This window comes from Homarus americanus, unplaced genomic scaffold (assembly GCF_018991925.1).
Source record: "Homarus americanus isolate GMGI-L3 unplaced genomic scaffold, GMGI_Hamer_2.0 scaffold824, whole genome shotgun sequence".
NCBI classification, from domain to species: Eukaryota; Metazoa; Arthropoda; class Malacostraca; order Decapoda; family Nephropidae; genus Homarus; species Homarus americanus.
Window position 1 is genome coordinate 3,352,472 of NW_024719328.1, and position 20,554 is coordinate 3,373,025.

Genomic DNA, 20,554 nt, shown 5'->3' on the forward strand with positions numbered 1-20,554 from the left:
ACAATATCACGACTCACACTGCCACACATTCACAACGAATTATCTACAGTACTGCCACATTATCTACAGTACTGCCACATTATCTACAGCACTACCACATTATCTACAGTACTGCCACATTATCTACAGCACTGCCACATCATTCACAGCACTGCCACATTATCTACAGTACTGCCACATTATCTACAGCACTGCCACATTATCTACAGTACTGCCACATTATCTACAGTACTGCCCACATTATCTACAGTACTGCCACATTATCTACAGCACTGCCACATTATCTACAGCACTGCCACATTATCTACAATACTGCCACATTATCTACAGTACTGCCACATTATCTACAGCACCGCATATCATTCACAGCACTGCCACATTATCTACAGTACTGCCACATTATCTACAGTACTGCCACATTATCTACAATACTGCCACACATCTACAGCACTACCACATTATCTACAGTACTGCCACATTATCTACAGCACGCCCACATTATCTACACTGCCACATTATCTACAGCACCCACATTTCATTCAGCAGTACCACATTATCTGCACTGCCACATTATCTACAGTACTGCCACATTATCTACAGCACTGCCACATTATCTGCCAGTACTGCCACACATTCACAGCACGCCACATTATCTACAGCACTACCACATTATCTACAGTACTGCCACATTATCTCAGTACTGCCACACATTCACAGTACTGCCACATTATCTACAGTACCACATTATCTACAGTACTGCCACATATTCACAGTACTGCCACATTATCTACAGTACTGCCACATTATCTACAGTACTGACACATTACTACAGCACTGCCACATTATCTGCCAGCACTAGATTATCTGCAGCACTGCCACATTATCTACAGTACTGCCACACATTCCAGTACTGCCACATTATCTACAGTACTGCCACATTATCTACAGTACTGCCACATTATCTACAGTACTGCCATTATCTACAGTACTGCCACATTATCTACAGCACCACATTATCTGCAGTACTTACACATTATCTACAGTACTGCCACATTATCTACAGCACTGCCACATTATTTACAGTACTGCCACATTATCTACAGTACTGCCACATTATCTACAGTACTGCCACATTATCTACAGTACTGCCACATTATCTACAGTACTGCCACATTATCTACAGCACTACCACATTATCTGCAGTACTGCCACATTATCTACAGCACTATGATTATCTACAGTACTGCCACATTATCTACAGCACTGCCACATTATCTACAGTACTGCCACACATTCACAGTACTGCCACATTATCTACAGCACTACCACACATTCACAGCACTACCACATTATTCACAGTACTGCCACATATCTACAGCACTACCACATATCTACAGTACTGCCACATTATCTACAGTACTGCCACATTATCTACAGTACTGCCACATTATCTACAGTACTGCCACATTATCTACAGTACTGCCACATTATCTACAGTACTGCCACATTATCTACAGCACTGCCACATTATCTACAGCACTGCCACACATTCACAGCACTGCATTATCTACAGCACTGCCACATTATCTACAGCACCACACATTCACAGTACCACCACATTTATTCACAGTACTGCCACATTATCTACAGCACTGCCACATTATCTACAGTACTGCCACATTATCTACAGCACTGCCACACATTCACAGCACCGCCATTATCATTCACAGCACTGCCACATTATTCACAGCACTGCCACATTCTACAGCACTGCCACGTTATCTACAGTACTGCCACATTATCTACAGCACTACCACATTATCTACAGTACTGCCACATTATCTACAACACGCCATCATTATCTACAGCACTGCCACATTATCTACAGTACTGCCACATTATCTACAGCACTGCCACATTATCTACAGTACTGCCACATTATCTACAGTACTGCCACATTATCTACAGCACTACATTATCTCCAGTACTCATTATCTACAGCACTGCCACATTATCTACAGCACTGCCACATTATCTACAGTACTGCCACATATCTGTAACTGCCACATTATCTACAGTACGACATTATCTACAGTACTGCCACATTATCTACAGTACCGCCATTATCATCTACATATAGCTACATTATCTCCAGTACCGCACATTATCTCCAGTACTGCCACATTATCTACAGTACTACCAATATCCACAGTACTGCCACATTATCTTCCAGTACCGCCATTATCTACAGCTACCACCATTATCTACAGCACTGCCACATTCACAGTACGCCATTATCTACAGCACTGCCACATTATCTACAGTACACATCCAGACTGCCACATTATCTACAGTACTGCCACATTATCTACAGCACTACATTATCTACAGCACTGCCAACATTATCTACAGTACTGCCACATTATCTACAGCACTGCCACATTATCTACAGCACTGCCACATTATCTACAGTACTGCCACATTATCTACAGCACTGCCACATTATCTACAGTACTGCCACATTATCTACAGCACTGCCACATTATCTACAGCACTACATTATCTTCACAGCACTGCCACATTATCTCAGTACTGCCACATTATCTACAGCACTACCACATTATCTACAGCACTGCCACAATATTCAACAGTACTGACATTATCTCAGCAGTTACCGATTATATCTACAGTACTGCCATTATCTTCACAGTACTGCCACATATCATTACAGTACTGCCACATTATCTGCAGTACTGAATATCATCTGCGACTGCCACATTATCTACAGTACCGCCATTATTATCTTCACAGCACTGCCACACATCTTATACACTCACAGTACGCCACATTATCTACAGTACTGCCACATTATTTACAGTACCACATTATCTACAGTACTGCCACATTATCTGCCAGTACTGCCACACATTATCTACAGTACGTCACATTATCTACAGCACTGCCACATTATCTACAGTACTGCCACATTATCTACAGCACTATTATATCTGCAGCACTGCCATTATCTACAGCACTGCCACATTATCTACAGTACTGCCACATTATATACAGTACTGCCACATTATCTACAGTACTGCCACATTATCTGCAGCACTGCCACATTATCTACAGTACTGCCACATTATCTAGTACTGCCACATTATCTACAGTGCACTGCCACATTATCTACAGTATCAATCATTATCTACAGACTGCCATTATTATCTACAGTACTGCCACATTATCTACAGCACTGCCACATTATCTTGCCAGTACTGCCACATTATCTCACAGCACTGCCACATTATCTACAGCACTCATTATCTGCCAGCACCGCCATTATCACAGTACCATTATTCACAGTACTGCCACATTATTTACACATTATTATTATTCAGTACTGCCATACTATTCACAGCATGCTGATTATCTACAGCACTGCCACATTATCTACAGTACTGCCACATTATCTACAGCACTGCCACATTATCTACAGTACTGCCACATTATCTACAGCACTGCCACATTATCTACAGTACTGCCACATTATCTACAGTACTGCCACATTATTTACAGTACTGCCACATTATTTACAGTACTGCCACATTATTTACAGTACTGCCACATTATCTACAGTACTGCCACATTATCTACAGTACTGCCACATTATCTACAGTACTGCCACATTATCTACAGTACTGCCACATTATCTACAGTACTGCCACATTATCTACAGCACTGCCACATTATCTACAGTACTGCCACATTATCTACAGCACTGCCAGGGTAGACCAAAACAAACAATGGCCAAATATAAAGCATTAAAGAGGATCTAACCAAGATTATTCTACTGTATAGATATCCTTATATTTACCTCACAACAGTAAAGCTTATTTATTATCACACATAATGGCTCATACTGTACTCAACCTACAGTACAGGGAGCCAATCTAAATCTTATTACCCAATCACTTTCATTCTGTAAACTGGCAGTATGATAAAACAGTGCTGTCAAAACATAGGATCTAACTGTAACATGGGGTAATAAAAAGTGTGGAAAAGTTAAAGATGGTTCCATAGACATGACTGCCCATTGGAGCCGGTGTGGATACAGCACACCGTATACACAAGGAGGCAGCATGGCCGGTACTGCTCTTGACTTCGTTCACTTCCCAAGTTATAAACTCTGGTACACATGTACAGTTGGGTGAACTGGGAGTGGCCGGGAATCGAACCACCGACCCCTTGAACAGGAGGCGAGTGCTGTATCCACCGGCCATTTGCCACAACATTATAGAGATTGATGTATGGTACACAACATATTTTACACAAGAAAAAGTTCACAGTTAAACACTTACTATGCCTGAGAGAGCTGATATTGCCGTTGCAGCTGAAGTGGAGCACACTTGTAACCCCAATAAGTATGTGAGAGTTTTACCAGTGATTGGGATACCTAGCACACTTGTCTGGGCCACTCGTGGGATATCAAACAGATAGTTTACAAACAATGGGAATATAACACCATATCTGGAAAAAAACAAACACAGTGCAGTATTACAAATGAAGCATAACTGTCTTTAACATATCAATTCTGGAAGACTCCATTTTGAATATTTATAAAGCCTGAATCTAAAAAGGAATGGATAGAGGTTTGATATCCCATTTTATGGTCAAGGGGATGAGACAAGTGACATGTGAGATTAACTTGTCAAAACACTCCCTGGTAAAGCCTGCCTTAACCAGGAGACAGTCTGAATTCTGAGGTAGGGACACTCACCAGTTTGATAAGCATAAATTGTTGAGTGCCAAATTATAAGTAGTAGTTATCTCCCCGTTAGCCGGAACTCCTGGTCCTCGGAACTCTCCAATAGCCGGAATTGAAATCTGGACGGAATTTTTCCAGAAAATTTTCTCAATTTTGGGTTCTACAAAAAAGCTTCTGAGGTTGAAAATCAACCACTTTTTCACCAAAAATGCCATGAAAATTCCGGAAAATCAATCCTAATTTTTTTTCTCCAGGTCTGGGAACAAATTTTAAGGATGAAATACTGTAATGTGTAATTTCCGGAAATATTCTGAGACAATCTCTCCAAACCTTTCTGTTCCTGGCCTAGAGATATAGGTTACAGGAGTTACAAAACATTGTATCACGGTCTGCCACGTCCACACGTGCTGGGTGTGTGTGTGTGGGAAGACCGTTTGGATAACTTGGGCCATAGACTCACGCACTGCAATTGGCACGGGATGCCTGTGATAGGCTGATGCATCTTCCAGCTTATCCCCTCTAAGCCTAGCATCATGATGCACTGTATAGTCTTCTGCCATTGTACAAGCCAAGAATACAGTGTTAAGACATCAAAAGTTAAGTATACTGTACTGTACATTCAGTAAGTGTAGAAATACCATATGTACACGAAAAATGAAACACTGGAGCACCTTAGCTTTTCTCATTACTTAAAACATCATTCTCCAGGTCATGAGACCCACAGTGAGTGACCTGACATTGCATCAGAAGGTTAGTAACAAGAGACCACTAATCTTTCACCACACCTCTATTGTAGGTGTTAAGATGTAAAAAGTGATTACAGTTATGTACAATATACATTCAGAAGAGTGGACAGTGTACACCCACTGTAAACTCAAGATGAGAGCATCTGCTGGTGAATACAGTCGTGTCGCATCTTACGTGCATTTAACTTAAGCACATTCAACTTTATGCACTTGTGTTAGAAAAAAAAACACAATGAGAGTAGGAGCGTATGACTGGAGGAGATATGTAAACTAGTATTCTTCAGCCTATAAGATGCACGGGTGTACAGTATTTCTGAAAAACTTTTATGTGTATTTTCGTACAGTGGCCAAAGTTTTCTTCAAATACTGTAATATACAGTATACAGTACCAGTAAATGTGAGGAATAAATAACAATAATACAGGGTACCAATAAATAAATTACAACAAAAAACAGTGTATACTGTAATGCCAAACAGGTAAATAAAAGCCATTAGAATACACTATCTCCTTTGCTATAACAACGCAGACCAGCAGGGACGCTACCTCCCTAGCAATGTGCCCCCCCCTACACTCTGTGCCCTCCTCCCCTCCCTCACTGAGCCAGCCAACTCGTGCACAAAGAAATGTGTACAGTATTACCTTTGTGTGTTTACCCTTAGGTCAATTATTTTGTTTACTTTTTTTCCACAATATGTATGTAGGATGGTGTGTGCATGTGACTGAGTAAAAATTAATGGAGAAAGTTACGTATATCTACCGGAAAATATGAGCTGAAAACAACTATAACACCTCACAGCTTGGCCCAGGAGCCTGGTGACGAGTCTAACTTGGCTACAATGATGTTAACAGATACAAATGTGAAAAGAAAGTTAGTGTATCTGAAAATCTTCATTTATATCAGGTATTTGTAATAAATGATGCAGGTATGACATAGATAGTAATGCTTGTAACAGTTCAGAAATGGTTACTGGTTAGCTCTGAAGAGTGTCTGCCGTACACATGTTAGTTGTCTCGGGTTATCATCATCACTACAGTAGTTATAAATCAAGCTTTTACATTTACAATAATTAGCTTTAAAATTTATTAAAAAGACAAATACATTACATACTTCACTTTAACAAGTTTAATGAGAGAGAGAGAGAGAGAGAGAGAGAGAGAGAGAGAGAGAGAGAGAGAGAGAGAGAGAGAGAGAGAGAGAGAGAGAGAGAGAGAGAGAGAGAGAGAGAGAGAGAGAGAGAGAGAGAGAGAGAGAGAGAGAGAGAGAGAGAGAGAGAGAGAGAGAGAGAGAGAGAGAGAGAGAGAGAGAGAGAGAGAGAGAGAGAGAGAGAGAGAGAGAGAGAGAGAGAGAGAGAGAGAGAGAGAGAGAGAGAGAGAGAGAGAGAGAGAGAGAGAGAGAGAGAGAGAGAGAGAGAGAGAGAGAGAGAGAGAGAGAGAGAGAGAGAGAGAGAGAGAGAGAGAGAGAGAGAGAGAGAGAGAGAGAGAGAGAGAGAGAGAGAGAGAGAGAGAGAGAGAGAGAGAGAGAGAGAGAGAGAGAGAGAGAGAGAGAGAGAGAGAGAGAGAGAGAGAGAGAGAGAGAGAGAGAGAGAGAGAGAGAGAGAGAGAGAGAGAGAGAGAGAGAGAGAGAGAGAGAGAGAGAGAGAGAGAGAGAGAGAGAGAGAGAGAGAGAGAGAGAGAGAGAGAGAGAGAGAGAGAGAGAGAGAGAGAGAGAGAGAGAGAGAGAGAGAGAGAGAGAGAGAGAGAGAGAGAGAGAGAGAGAGAGAGAGAGAGAGAGAGAGAGAGAGAGAGAGAGAGAGAGAGAGAGAGAGAGAGAGAGAGAGAGAGAGAGAGAGAGAGAGAGAGAGAGAGAGAGAGAGAGAGAGAGAGAGAGAGAGAGAGAGAGAGAGAGAGAGAGAGAGAGAGAGAGAGAGAGAGAGAGAGAGAGAGAGAGAGAGAGAGAGAGAGAGAGAGAGAGAGAGAGAGAGAGAGAGAGAGAGAGAGAGAGAGAGAGAGAGAGAGAGAGAGAGAGAGAGAGAGAGAGAGAGAGAGAGAGAGAGAGCAATCGTTTTCATTACAACAACAACCGTAACACCTCAACAACACAATAATGATCAGTAGTGAAGATTACAGTTACTGTGGGCTCCTACCTTGATAAGGTCAGTGAGCGGGATGGTTTGTTTTGATCAGAGCGCGTGAACAATAGGTGTGGTGTAACCTCTCTACCTGTGGTGTGGTGTAACCTCTCTACCTGTGGTGTGGTGTAACCTCTCTACCTGTGGTGTGGTGTAACCTCTCTACCTGTGGTGTGGTGTAACCTACTGACTTATCTGTAACAGTGTGGTGTAACCTCTCCACCTGTGGTGTGGTGTAACCTACTCACTTACCCGTGAGTGTGGTGTAACCTCTCTACCTGTGTAACCTCCTCTGAGTATTGGAGCAGCTCTTTAGAAGAATACCGCCCCTCAACACTGGTTAAAGGTGGCATGTGGAGTACAGGAGACTGGGGCACCAGGTACCTCAGACAGGGTATGGAGTCGAGCTCTCTCCTCAGGGAAGAGACCTCCACTAGGAAGCTACCATCTTGCTGACACTATTAACCTGTGAACATCAAAAATGTCCAGCTTGCCTTCCACAGTACAGAGCACTAGATATTTGCAAAATCTACCTGCTTGAACACACCTGGTAAGGTCTCATGGGTAGAAGCACCATGGAGGTTGCCAGGGCCAGTGGGCCTCCTGCAGCTCTTATATATGGGTATTTGTCGTGACCAAGAGCCACCTTTTTTTAAACTGATAGAGCTGCAATGTTGCAACTGATGATCCTTCTGTAAGAAGTGCAGGAGCAAGACTAGGGAATTCTAAGGAGGGTCGAGGGATGGGTGCAGGGTTGTCAGGAGGATAATCTGGCCAGCACAAGGAGTTTGATTCTTTCATAAAAGAACAAAATAAACTGCACCCCCACCCCCCACCACGGAACCCAATAAAGGGAGGTCAATGCCAGAGATAAGAACCTGGTGACCCCAGGGGTAGTGGGGAGTATATATAGGTAACTGCCAGGTGGCCAAGACAGCAGCTCCTGGACTAGAGGAGTACCAGGCCCCTTGATGCCAGCTTGACCCTAGCCAGACTGTCACCAGCCAATTGAACTTGATCGGGCCCAACCAAGCTGTCCGTCTAGCTGGAATAGAGGACCAAATAGGTGTATTGCTAGCCACAGCGCACGGAGTCGCTCAACCTCCAGGACTCCCGCATCCCAGCATTATGGGATGCCACACACGGCAAACAAGTGGGAGAGCATTCCAGCCCTGGTGACAGAGCCTGTATGTATTAGTCTGGTATTGGGAGGGTTTTCTGACATACTGTACTGCTGCTTTTGTAAATACCTGTATTACATTTAATAAAAGTTAAAGGTAAACAATGACTTACTTTCCATAGTACAGTACTGAACATTTTAAGAAAAAATGGGAGTTTAAGGACTTGTATACAGGTAGTCTCCGACTTACGACTGCTTGGACCTACGTCCATCGGTACTTACGACCTGCTCTGACCTTACGACCGTCGGGACATACGACTGCGGCAGTCGTGACCAAAAATATTTTCAAATGACGAGCGCAATTTCTATACCGAAACGTTTCTGTCCCGGGTGAGAGCGTGGGTACACTCACTCAGTGGAGCGCTTAGTTGGTGTTTGGCTATCGTATCCTACACTGATTGCGCTGTGAACTTTCGTTATTATCGTATTTAATTGACTTTATAATGACTGGAAAGCATAAAAGTGAGAGTGCTGGTGGTGCTCCAAAGAAAAGGAGACAGGCAATTACTTTTGAGATGAAAATGAAGATAATAACACAGCATGAGAATGGAAAAACTGTAGCAACAATCTCACGCGACCTAGGTTTCTCACACTCGACCATATCCACTATTCTGAAGGACAAGGAACGTATTCGTGAAGTAGTGAAAGGAACAACACCTATAAAGGGAACTATAATATCAAAGAGAAGACAAGGTCCTATTCACGAGATGGAAAAATTATTGGCGATATGGATAGAAGACCAGATACAGAAGCGTGTACCATACAGGCTAAAGCATGAAGCCTGTTCCAAAGCCTGAAGGAGCAGGCAGGAGATGAATGTGATCAAACCTTTACAGGAAGTCATGGGTAGTTTGATAGATTTAAAAAGACGCTACAGTCTACACAATGTTAAGGTGAGTGGAGAGGCAGCTAGTGCCGATGTTGGTGCTGCCGAAGCTTTTAAGGAGGAGTTAGATGATGTGATTGTGGAAGGGAATTATTTGCCTGAGCAAATATTCAATGTGGATGAGACTGGATTATTGTGGAAGTGCATGCTTCATCCAATTAATATAGTCTCCATGTATCCTGTAAATAGAAAATTATGGGGGCCCCGTGTGCATTCAGCTGACTACATTAAAGGTAAGTGCTCAGTCACACTGTGTCCATTCCTCATTATTTATTACTTTTACTGTACTGTATTTCATTGTAGATTTTTTTTATTTTTTTATTTATTATTATTTTTTATCTAAGTCGGACTTACGACCTGGATTTGGGTCCCTAACCCTGTCGTAAGTCGGAGAGCACCTGTATACAATAATTATTACATTTAAATTGTGTATAGTGACCAAGATAGTTTAGGTCTCCAAAGTGTAATAATTCAAACACTACTTCATCCCAACACATGTTATAAGTCTGACTGCTTCATAAGTCAGGGTGATAACTGTACTGTACTGTCATCTGCCTTTTTCTCTAATTTTGAAGATTTTTTACAAATACAGGGAAATTTATGGCCACCACTGTACTGTACAGTATATATTTTAATTGACTATTTTCCTGACCATTCAGTTACCTCGAGAACTGTATTTAGGTTTGTGGAGCAGGTGAGGTTCTTATAACACTATGAGCCCGATGAAGTGAACTAAATTTGTCAACAAGAAGACGTGGCAACACACTCACGGTCCGGGAGGAAGATATCCGCCCGAGTGAAGGTCCACCGAGAACCACTGTAGAGTTAGTATAGTCAAGACCTCCAACACTGTGGTGAGGACCTGCGAGGCCACCAGACACGACGCAAACTTGTGGGAGCCGTACCGGCGCTCAAACACTCTGGGGGAACACCAAGAGAAGTGACACAAATTAAATCAAATGTTTATCTTAAACTCCATCACCACACTACTGAGTTACTGCTACACTGTTCACAGCACAAGAATAACTTATGGTCCAAGAATATTTCTCCACTTACTAAAATAACAATTCCAAACTGAAATAGGGAGATTCATGTCCTGAAAATGTAAAAACTAGTTACAAAAGTGTCACTACAACTGTACAGTAATAATGAAGCCAGACATGTAGAAACACTGTACATATATGAAAGACTTAAGTACATAATTCTCTTTTATGACTGACACGTCAAGATGAGTTACCTAGAAGACCCACCATCAGCGTGGACAATGTTCATGACGCCAGAGAATATTGACATCTTCCTGCTGCTCACTCCAACAGTACAATAGAGTACAGTAGCGTACAGTAAGTCCTCGCTTAACGTCGGCCCGCTTAACTTTGTTTCGGTACTACGTCGCTAAACTTTAGATACCCAAAATTCAGTACAACGTCATTTTGCGTCGTCACAGACTAATTTTTACAGTGCATCACCCTCTCTCGTCTGGCCACACTACGCACTCTCTCAACCACTAGCACACTAATATATTTGTTATAGTAGAGTTCAGTAGAGATAAAACACGTAAGTGATGTCACCTCTTGTACTAACACGGGACAATGAAGGTAGTACAATAAGCTGGTAATGGTGAAAATGATATACTGTAAATAGTCTTATTGAATGTAACAAGAGGGTCTAAAACTTTCTTTCCTATGCTGGGTATATTATTATTTACAGTAAACTCCCATCCACTTATTGAAATGTGGTACTGTACAAAGTATATGCTTAGTACACACAAACCCCCACCTTCCACAATAAACTGGTAATTAGTCAAATTACTCAGTCAAGATGTTTGGGGAAATTATAAGATGTTTGGAAGTTGTATTGAATACACTATTGTGAAGGGCAGCAGAGTAGGATAAGGTTTATAACTGGTAGGAGTAAAACTGTCCACAATTTTCTGGTTAGTCTTTCTACTTCACTTATACAACACAACACAACTACCAAACAGGGAGGTACTACTGCCTGGGAAGATATTGGAAGCATAATGTATTGTCTAATGGTAGACCCTGCTGCCATAAGGCATCACAAAAATTGTTGCTGATCTGACTTTCTGCCTCATTTACACACAATTGTATGGTCTCAATTGTTTCTCTCACTATTGACAACACAACATACATGTATCATTTCTCACTTCTGATCTTTTTTTTTCATTTTTGTATTTCTTTATTAATATTATTATTATTATTATTATTATTATTATTATTATTATTATTATTATTATTATTATTATTATTATTTTATATTGTTTCAAATTTTCTATTTTGTAATATAAATTTTATTTACAATGAATAATTATTTTTATCATTATCATCATTTTATTATTATTATTACATTTTCGCCCCCAGGCCCCTATGTGGGTCAGTGACCTGTGCCCGGGTGGGCTAATCCCCGCAAAAAATTAAATAAATCACAACACTGAGGTAACTGGCAGTGGAACGTTACTGAGACACATTACAGTACAGTACAGTGTGTTAATGTTTCAACAAGACATGGCTGGACACAACACTGAGGTTACTGGCAGTGGAACATTACTGAGACACATTACAGTACAGTACAGTGTGTTAATGTTTCAACAAGACATGGCTGGACACAACACTGAGGTTACTGGCAGTGGAACATTACTGAGACACATTACAGTACAGTACAGTGTGTTAATGTTTCAACAAGACATAGCTGGACACAACACTGAGGTTACTGGCAGTGGAACATTACTGAGACACATTACAGTACAGTACAGTGTGTTAATGTTTCAACAAGACATAGCTGGACACAACACTGAGGTTACTGGCAGTGGAACATTACTGAGACACATTACAGTACAGTACAGTGTGTTAATGTTTCAACAAGACATAGCTGGACACAACACTGAGGTTACTGGCAGTGGAACATTACTGAGACACATTACAGTACAGTACAGTGTGTTAATGTTTCAACAAGACATAGCTGGACACAACACTGAGGTTACTGCAGTGGAACATTACTGAGACACATTATAGTACAGTACAGTGTGTTAATGTTTCAACAAGACATGGCTGGACACAACACTGAGGTTACTGGCAGTGGAACATTACTGAGACACATTACAGTACAGTACAGTGTGTTAATGTTTCAACAAGACATGGCTGGACACAACACTGAGGTTACTGGCAGTGGAACATTACTGAGACACATTACAGTACAGTACAGTGTGTTAATGTTTCAACAAGACATGGCTGGACACAACACTGAGGTTACTGGCAGTGGAACATTACTGAGACACATTACAGTACAGTACAGTGTGTTAATGTTTCAACAAGACATGGCTGGACACAACACTGAGGTTACTGGCAGTGGAACATTACTGAGACACATTACAGTACAGTACAGTGTGTTAATGTTTCAACAAGACATAGCTGGACACAACACTGAGGTTACTGGCAGTGGAACATTACTGAGACACATTACAGTACAGTACAGTGTGTTAATGTTTCAACAAGACATGGCTGGACACAACACTGAGGTTACTGGCAGTGGAACATTACTGAGACACATTATAGTACAGTACAGTGTGTTAATGTTTCAACAAGACATAGCTGGACACAACACTGAGGTTACTGGCAGTGGAACATTACTGAGACACATTACAGTACAGTACAGTGTGTTAATGTTTCAACAAGACATAGCTGGACACAACACTGAGGTTACTGGCAGTGGAACATTACTGAGACACATTACAGTACAGTACAGTGTGTTAATGTTTCAACAAGACATAGCTGGACACAACACTGAGGTTACTGGCAGTGGAACATTACTGAGACACATTACAGTACAGTACAGTGTGTTAATGTTTCAACAAGACATAGCTGGACACAACACTGAGGTTACTGGCAGTGGAACATTACTGAGACACATTACAGTACAGTACAGTGTGTTAATGTTTCAACAAGACATAGCTGGACACAACACTGAGGTTACTGGCAGTGGAACATTACTGAGACACATTACAGTACAGTACAGTGTGTTAATGTTTCAACAAGACATAGCTGGACACAACACTGAGGTTACTGGCAGTGGAACATTACTGAGACACATTACAGTACAGTACAGTGTGTTAATGTTTCAACAAGACATAGCTGGACACAACACTGAGGTTACTGGCAGTGGAACATTACTGAGACACATTACAGTACAGTACAGTGTGTTAATGTTTCAACAAGACATAGCTGGACACAACACTGAGGTTACTGGCAGTGGAACATTACTGAGACACATTACAGTACAGTACAGTGTGTTAATGTTTCAACAAGACATAGCTGGACACAACACTGAGGTTACTGGCAGTGGAACATTACTGAGACACATTATAGTACAGTACAGTGTGTTAATGTTTCAACAAGACATAGCTGGACACAACACTGAGGTTACTGGCAGTGGAACATTACTGAGACACATTACAGTACAGTACAGTGTGTTAATGTTTCAACAAGACATAGCTGGACACAACACTGAGGTTACTGGCAGTGGAACATTACTGGACACATTATAGTACAGTACAGTGTGTTAATGTTTCCAGCATTATAGCTGGACACAACACTGGGGTTACTGGCAGTGGAACATTGCTGAGACACATTACAGTACAGTACAGTGTGTTAATGTTTCAACAAGACAGCTGGACACAACACTGAGGTTGCCTGGCAGTGGAACATTACAGAAACACATTACAGTAGTACAGTGTGTTAATGTTTCAGCAAAGATATGGCTAGGACACAACACTGAGGTTACTGGCAGTGGAACATTACAGAGACACATTACAGTACAGTACGGTGTGTTAATGTTCCAACAAGACATAGCTGGACACAACACAGAGGTTACTGGCAGTGGAACATTACTGAGACACATTACAGTACAGTACAGTGTGTTAATGTTTCAACAAGACATAGCTGGACACCCAACACAGGGTTACTGGCAGTGGAACATTACTGAGAGACACATTTACAGTACGGTACAGTGTTAATGCAACAGACATGGCTGGACACAACACTGAGAGGTTGCTGGCGGTGGAACATTACTGAGGACACATTACAACTGAGAGGTACCAGGTGTTAATGTTTCAACAAGACATAACTGGACACAACACTTCAGGAATTTTAGCAGTGGAACGTACTGAGACACATTACGGTACAGTACGGTGTGTTAATGTTTCAACAAGACATGGCTGGACTGTACTGGGGTTACTGGCGTGGAACATTGCTGGGGCACGTTACAGTACGGTACGGTGTGTTGTGTTTCAACAAGACATGGCTGGACACAACACTGAGGTTACTGGCGGTGGAACATTACTGAGAGACACATTACAGTACAGTACGGTGTGTTAATGTTTCAACAAGGGTGTGGCTGGACACTTGCGGTAACTGGCATTGGAACATTACTGAGACACATTACAGTACAGTACAGTGTGTTAATGTTTCAACAAGACATAGCTGGACTAACACACAGGGGTTACTGGCAGTGGAGACATTACTGAGACACATTATAGTACAGTACCAGTACAGTGTGTTAATGTTTCAACAAGACATAGCTGGACACAACACTGAGGTTACTGGCAGTGGAACATTACTGAGACACATTATAGTACAGGCACAGTGTGTAATGTTTCCAACAAGACATGGCTGGACACAACACTGGGGGTTTGGCAGTGGAACATTGCTGGAGACACATTATAGTACAGTACAGTGTTAATGTTTCAACAAGACATGGCTGGACTGTACTAGGAGTTACTGGCAGTGGAACGTACTGAGACACATTATAGTACAGTACAGTGTATTGTGTTTCAACAAGATATGGCTGGACACAACACTGAGGGTTACTGGCAGTGGAACATTACTGAGACACATTACAGTACAGTACGGTGTGTTAATGTTTCAACAAGACATAACTGGACACAACACAGGTTATGGCAGTAGAACATTACTGCGAGACACATTACAGTACGGTACAGTGTGTTAATGCTTCCCAACAAGACATGGCTGGACAACACTGAGGTTACTGGCGGTGGAACATTACTGAGACACACATTACGAAGTACAGTACGGTGTGTTAATGTTTCAACAAGGAACTTGTGGCTGGACACCAACACTGAGTTACTGGCAGTGGAACATTACTGAGACACATTACGAGAGTACAGTACAGTGTGTTAATGTTCAACAAGACATGGCTGGACACAACACTGGGGTTACTGGCGGTGGAACATTACTGAGACACATTACAGTACAATTACACGAGGTGTGTTAATGTTTCAACAAGACATAGCTGGACACAACACTAGGGGTTACTGGCAGTGGAGACATTACTGAGACACATTACAGTACAGTACAGTGTGTTGTCTCAACAGACATAGCTGGACACAACACTAGGGTTTACTGGCAGTGGAACGTGCTGGAGACACATTACAGTACAGTACAGTGTGTTAATGTTTCAACAAAGACGTAGCTGGACACAACACTGGCAGGGGTTACTGGCAGTGGAACATTACTGAGACACATTACAGTACAGTGCAGTGTGTTAATGTTTCCAACAAGACATAGCTGGACACAACACAGGGTTACTGGCAGTGGAACATTGCTGAGACATTACCAGTACAGTACAGTGTATTAAAATGTTTCAACAAGACATAGCTGGACACAACACCAGGGTTACTGGCAGTGGAACATTACTGAAGACACATTACAGTACGTGCAGTGTGTTAATGTTTCCAACAAGACATAGCTGGACACAACACTGAGGTTACTGGCAGTGGAACATTACTGAGACACGTGCAGTACGGTAGATATGTTAATGTTTCAACAAGACATGGCTGGACACAACACTGAGGTAACTGGCAGTGGAACATTACTGAGACACATTACAGTACAGTACAGTATTATTTAATGGCTCAACATAGCTGGACACAACACTGAGGTTACTGGCAGTGGAACGTGCACAAGAGACACATTATAGTACAGTACAGTGTGTTAATGTTTCAACAAGACATAGCTGGACACAACACTGGGGTTACTGGCAGTGGAACATTACTGAGACACATTAAAGGCACAGAGTGTTAATGTTTCAACAAGACATAGCTGGACACAACACTGGGGTTACTGGCAGTGAACATTACTGGGAGACACATTACCAGTACAGTACAGTGTGTTTATGTTTTCAACAAGACATAACTGGACACAACACTGAGGTTTACTGGCAGTGGAACATTACTGAGACACATTACAGTACAGTACAGTGTGTTAATGTTTCCAGCAAGACATAGCTGGACACAACACTGAGGAGTTACTGGCGGTGGAACATTACTGGGAACACATTACAGTACAAAGTACAGTGTGTTAATGCAACAAGACATAGCTGGACACAACACTGAAATTTACTGGCAGTGGAACATTACTGAGACACATTATAGTACAATTACAGGCATGGTAATGTTTTCAACTCTAGACATGGCTATGGACAGAACACTGGGGTTACTGGCAGTGGAACATTACTGAGACATTAAAGTACAGTACGGTGTTTAATGTTTTCAACAAGACATAGCTGGACACCTTTTGGGGTTACTGGCAGTGGAACATTACTGGGTACATTGCAGTACAGTACAGTGTGTTAATGTTTCAACAAAGACATGGCTGTGCACACCCAAGACTGAGGTTACTGGCGGTGGACGTTACTGGAACATTACAGTGCAATTACAGTGTGTTAATGTTTCAACAAGACATAGCTGGACACAACACTGAGGTAACTGGCAGTGGAACATTACTGAGACACATTACAGTACAGTACAGTGTGTTAATGTTTTTCAACAAGACATAGCTGGACACAACACTGGGGTTACTGGCAGTGGAACATTGAGACACATTATAGTACAGTACAGTGTGTTAATGTTTCAACAAAGACATAGCTGGACACAACTACTTTAGGGTTACTGGCAGTGGAGACATTACTGCTGAGACACATTACAGTACAGTACAGTGTGTTAATGTTTCAACAAGGCCTGCTGGACACAACACTGGGGTTACTGGCAGTGGAACATTGCAGAGACATTACAGTACAGTACAGTGTGTTAATGTTTCAACAAAGACATAGCTGGACACCAACACTGAGGGTTACTGGCGGTGGAACATTACTGAGACACATTACAGTACAATTTACAGTGTGTTAATGTTTCTCAACAAGACACTTGGACACAACACTGGGGTTACTGGCAGTGGAACATTACTGAGACACATTATAGTACAGTACAGTGTGTTAATGTTTCAACAAAGACATGGCTGGACACAACACTGAGGTTACTGGCAGTGGAACATTACTGAGACACATTACAGTACAGTACGGTGTGTTAATGTTTCAACAAGACATAGCTGGACACAACACTAGAAAGGGTTACTGGCAGTGGAACATTACTGAGACACATTATAGTACAGTACAGGGTGTGTTAATGTTTCAACAAGACATACTGGACACAACACTGGGGTTGCTGGCAGTGGAACATTACTGAGACATTACAGTACAGTACAGTGTGTTAATGTTTCAACAAGACATAGCTGGACCCAAGACTGAGGTTACTGGCAGTGGAGACGTTACTGAGACACATTACAGTACAGTACAGTGTGTTAATGTTTCAACAAAGGCATAGCTGGACACAACACTGAGGTAACTGGCAGTGGAACATTACTGAGACACATTACAGTACAGTACATTGTGTTAATGTTTCAGCAAAGACATAGCTGGACACAACACTGAGGTTGCGGTGGAACATTACTGAGACACATTACAGTACGGTACAGTGTGTTAATGTTCAATAAGACATGGCTGGACACAACACTGGGGTTACTGGCAGTGGAACATTACTGAGACACATTACAGTACAGTACAGTGTTAATGTTTTCAGCAAGACATAGCTGGACACAACACTGAGGTTACTGGCAGTGGAACGTGCTGAGACACATTACAGTACACAGTACAGTGTGTTAATGTTTCAATAAGACATAGCTGGACACAACACTGAGGTTACTGGCAGTGGAACATTGCTGAGACACATTACAGTACAGTACAGTGTGTTAATGTTTCAACAAGACATAGCTGGACACAACACACTGAGGTTACTGGCGGTGGAACATTACTGAGACACATTACAGTACAGAGTACGGTGTGTTAATGTTTCCAACAAGACATAGCTGGACACAACACTGAAAAGAGGTTACTGGCAGTGGAACGTACTGAGACACATTCAAGTACAGTACAGTGTGTTAATGTTTCAACAAGACATAGCTGGACTATACTGGGGAAGTAACTGGCAGTGGAACATTACTGAGACACATTGCAGTACAGTACAGTGTGTTAAATGTTTCAACAAGAACATGGCTGGACACAACACTGAGAGTAACTGGCAGTGGAGACATTACTGAGACACATTACAGTACAGTACGGTGTGTTAATGTTTCAACAAGACATGGCTGGACTGTACTGAGGTTACTGGCAGTGAGACATTGCTGAGACACATTGCAGTACAGTACAGTGTGTTAATGTTTCAACAAGACATAGCTGGACACAACACTGAGGTTGCAGCAGTGGAACATTACTGAGACACATTACAGTACAGTACAGTGTGTTAATGTTTCCATAAGACATGGCTGGACACAACACTGAGGTTACGCAGGTGGAACATTACAGAGACACATTACAGTACAGAAAGTACAGTGTGTTAATGTTTCAGCAAGACATAGCTGGACTGCCACTGGGGGTTACTGGCAGTGGAACATTGCTGAGACACATTACCATTTGTGCAGTGTGTTGAAAATAGCTCAACAAGACATAGCTGGACACAACACTGAGGTTACTGGCAGTGGAACATTACTGAACGCATTACTGTTGCAGTACAGTGTGTTAATGTTTCAACAAGAACATGGCTGGACACAACACTGAGGTTGCTGGCAGTGGAACATTGCTGAGACACATTACAGTACAGTACAGTGTGTTAATGTTTCAACAAGACATAACTGGACACAACACTGAAGGGTTGCAGCAGTGGAACATTGCTGAGACACATTACAGTACAGAGTACAGTGTGTTAATGTTTCAACAAGACATAGCTGGACACAACACTTTAGAGTTGCTGGCAGTGGAACATTACTGAGACACATTGCAGTACAGTACAGTGTGTTAATGTTTCAACAAGACGCAGCTGGACACAACACTGAGTTACTGGCAGTGGAGACATTATACTGAAGACACATTATAGTACCAGTACAGTGTGTTAATGTTTCAACAAGACATAGCTGGACACAACACTGAGGTTACTGGCAGTGGAGACATTACTGAGACACATTACAGTACAGTACAGTGTGTTAATGTTTCAACAAAGACATAACTGGACTGCTGCCCTAGGGTTACTAGCAGTGGAACATTACACTGAGACACATTACAGTACAGTGTTAATGTTTCAACAAGACATAGCTGGACACAACACACAAGTTTACTGGCAGTGGAACATTACTGGGGCTACATTATTTTGTGATTACGGTGTGTTAATGTTTTTTCCAGCAAGACATAGCTGGACACAACACTATGAGGTTACTGGCAGTGGAACATTACTGAGACACGTACGAGAGTACAGTACAGGTGTGTTAATGTTTTTCAACAAGACATAGCTGGACACAACACTGAGGTTACTGGCGGTGGAACATTACTGAGAGACACATTATGGCGCAGTACAGTGGTGTGTTTCAACAAGACATAGCTGGACACAACACTGAGGTTACTGGCAGTGGAACATTACTGAGACACATTACGGTGCAGTACAGTGTGTTAATGTT

The 20,554-nt window shown here is 41.9% G+C and overlaps 1 protein-coding gene across 1 annotated transcript in view; it reads left to right on the forward strand.

Annotated features, from left to right (window-relative positions):
- LOC121860009 (ubiquitin-associated domain-containing protein 2-like) overlaps positions 1–20,554 on the forward strand; it is a gene marked incomplete in the record, with an annotated part of 66,252 nt that overhangs the window by 15,470 nt on the left and 30,228 nt on the right.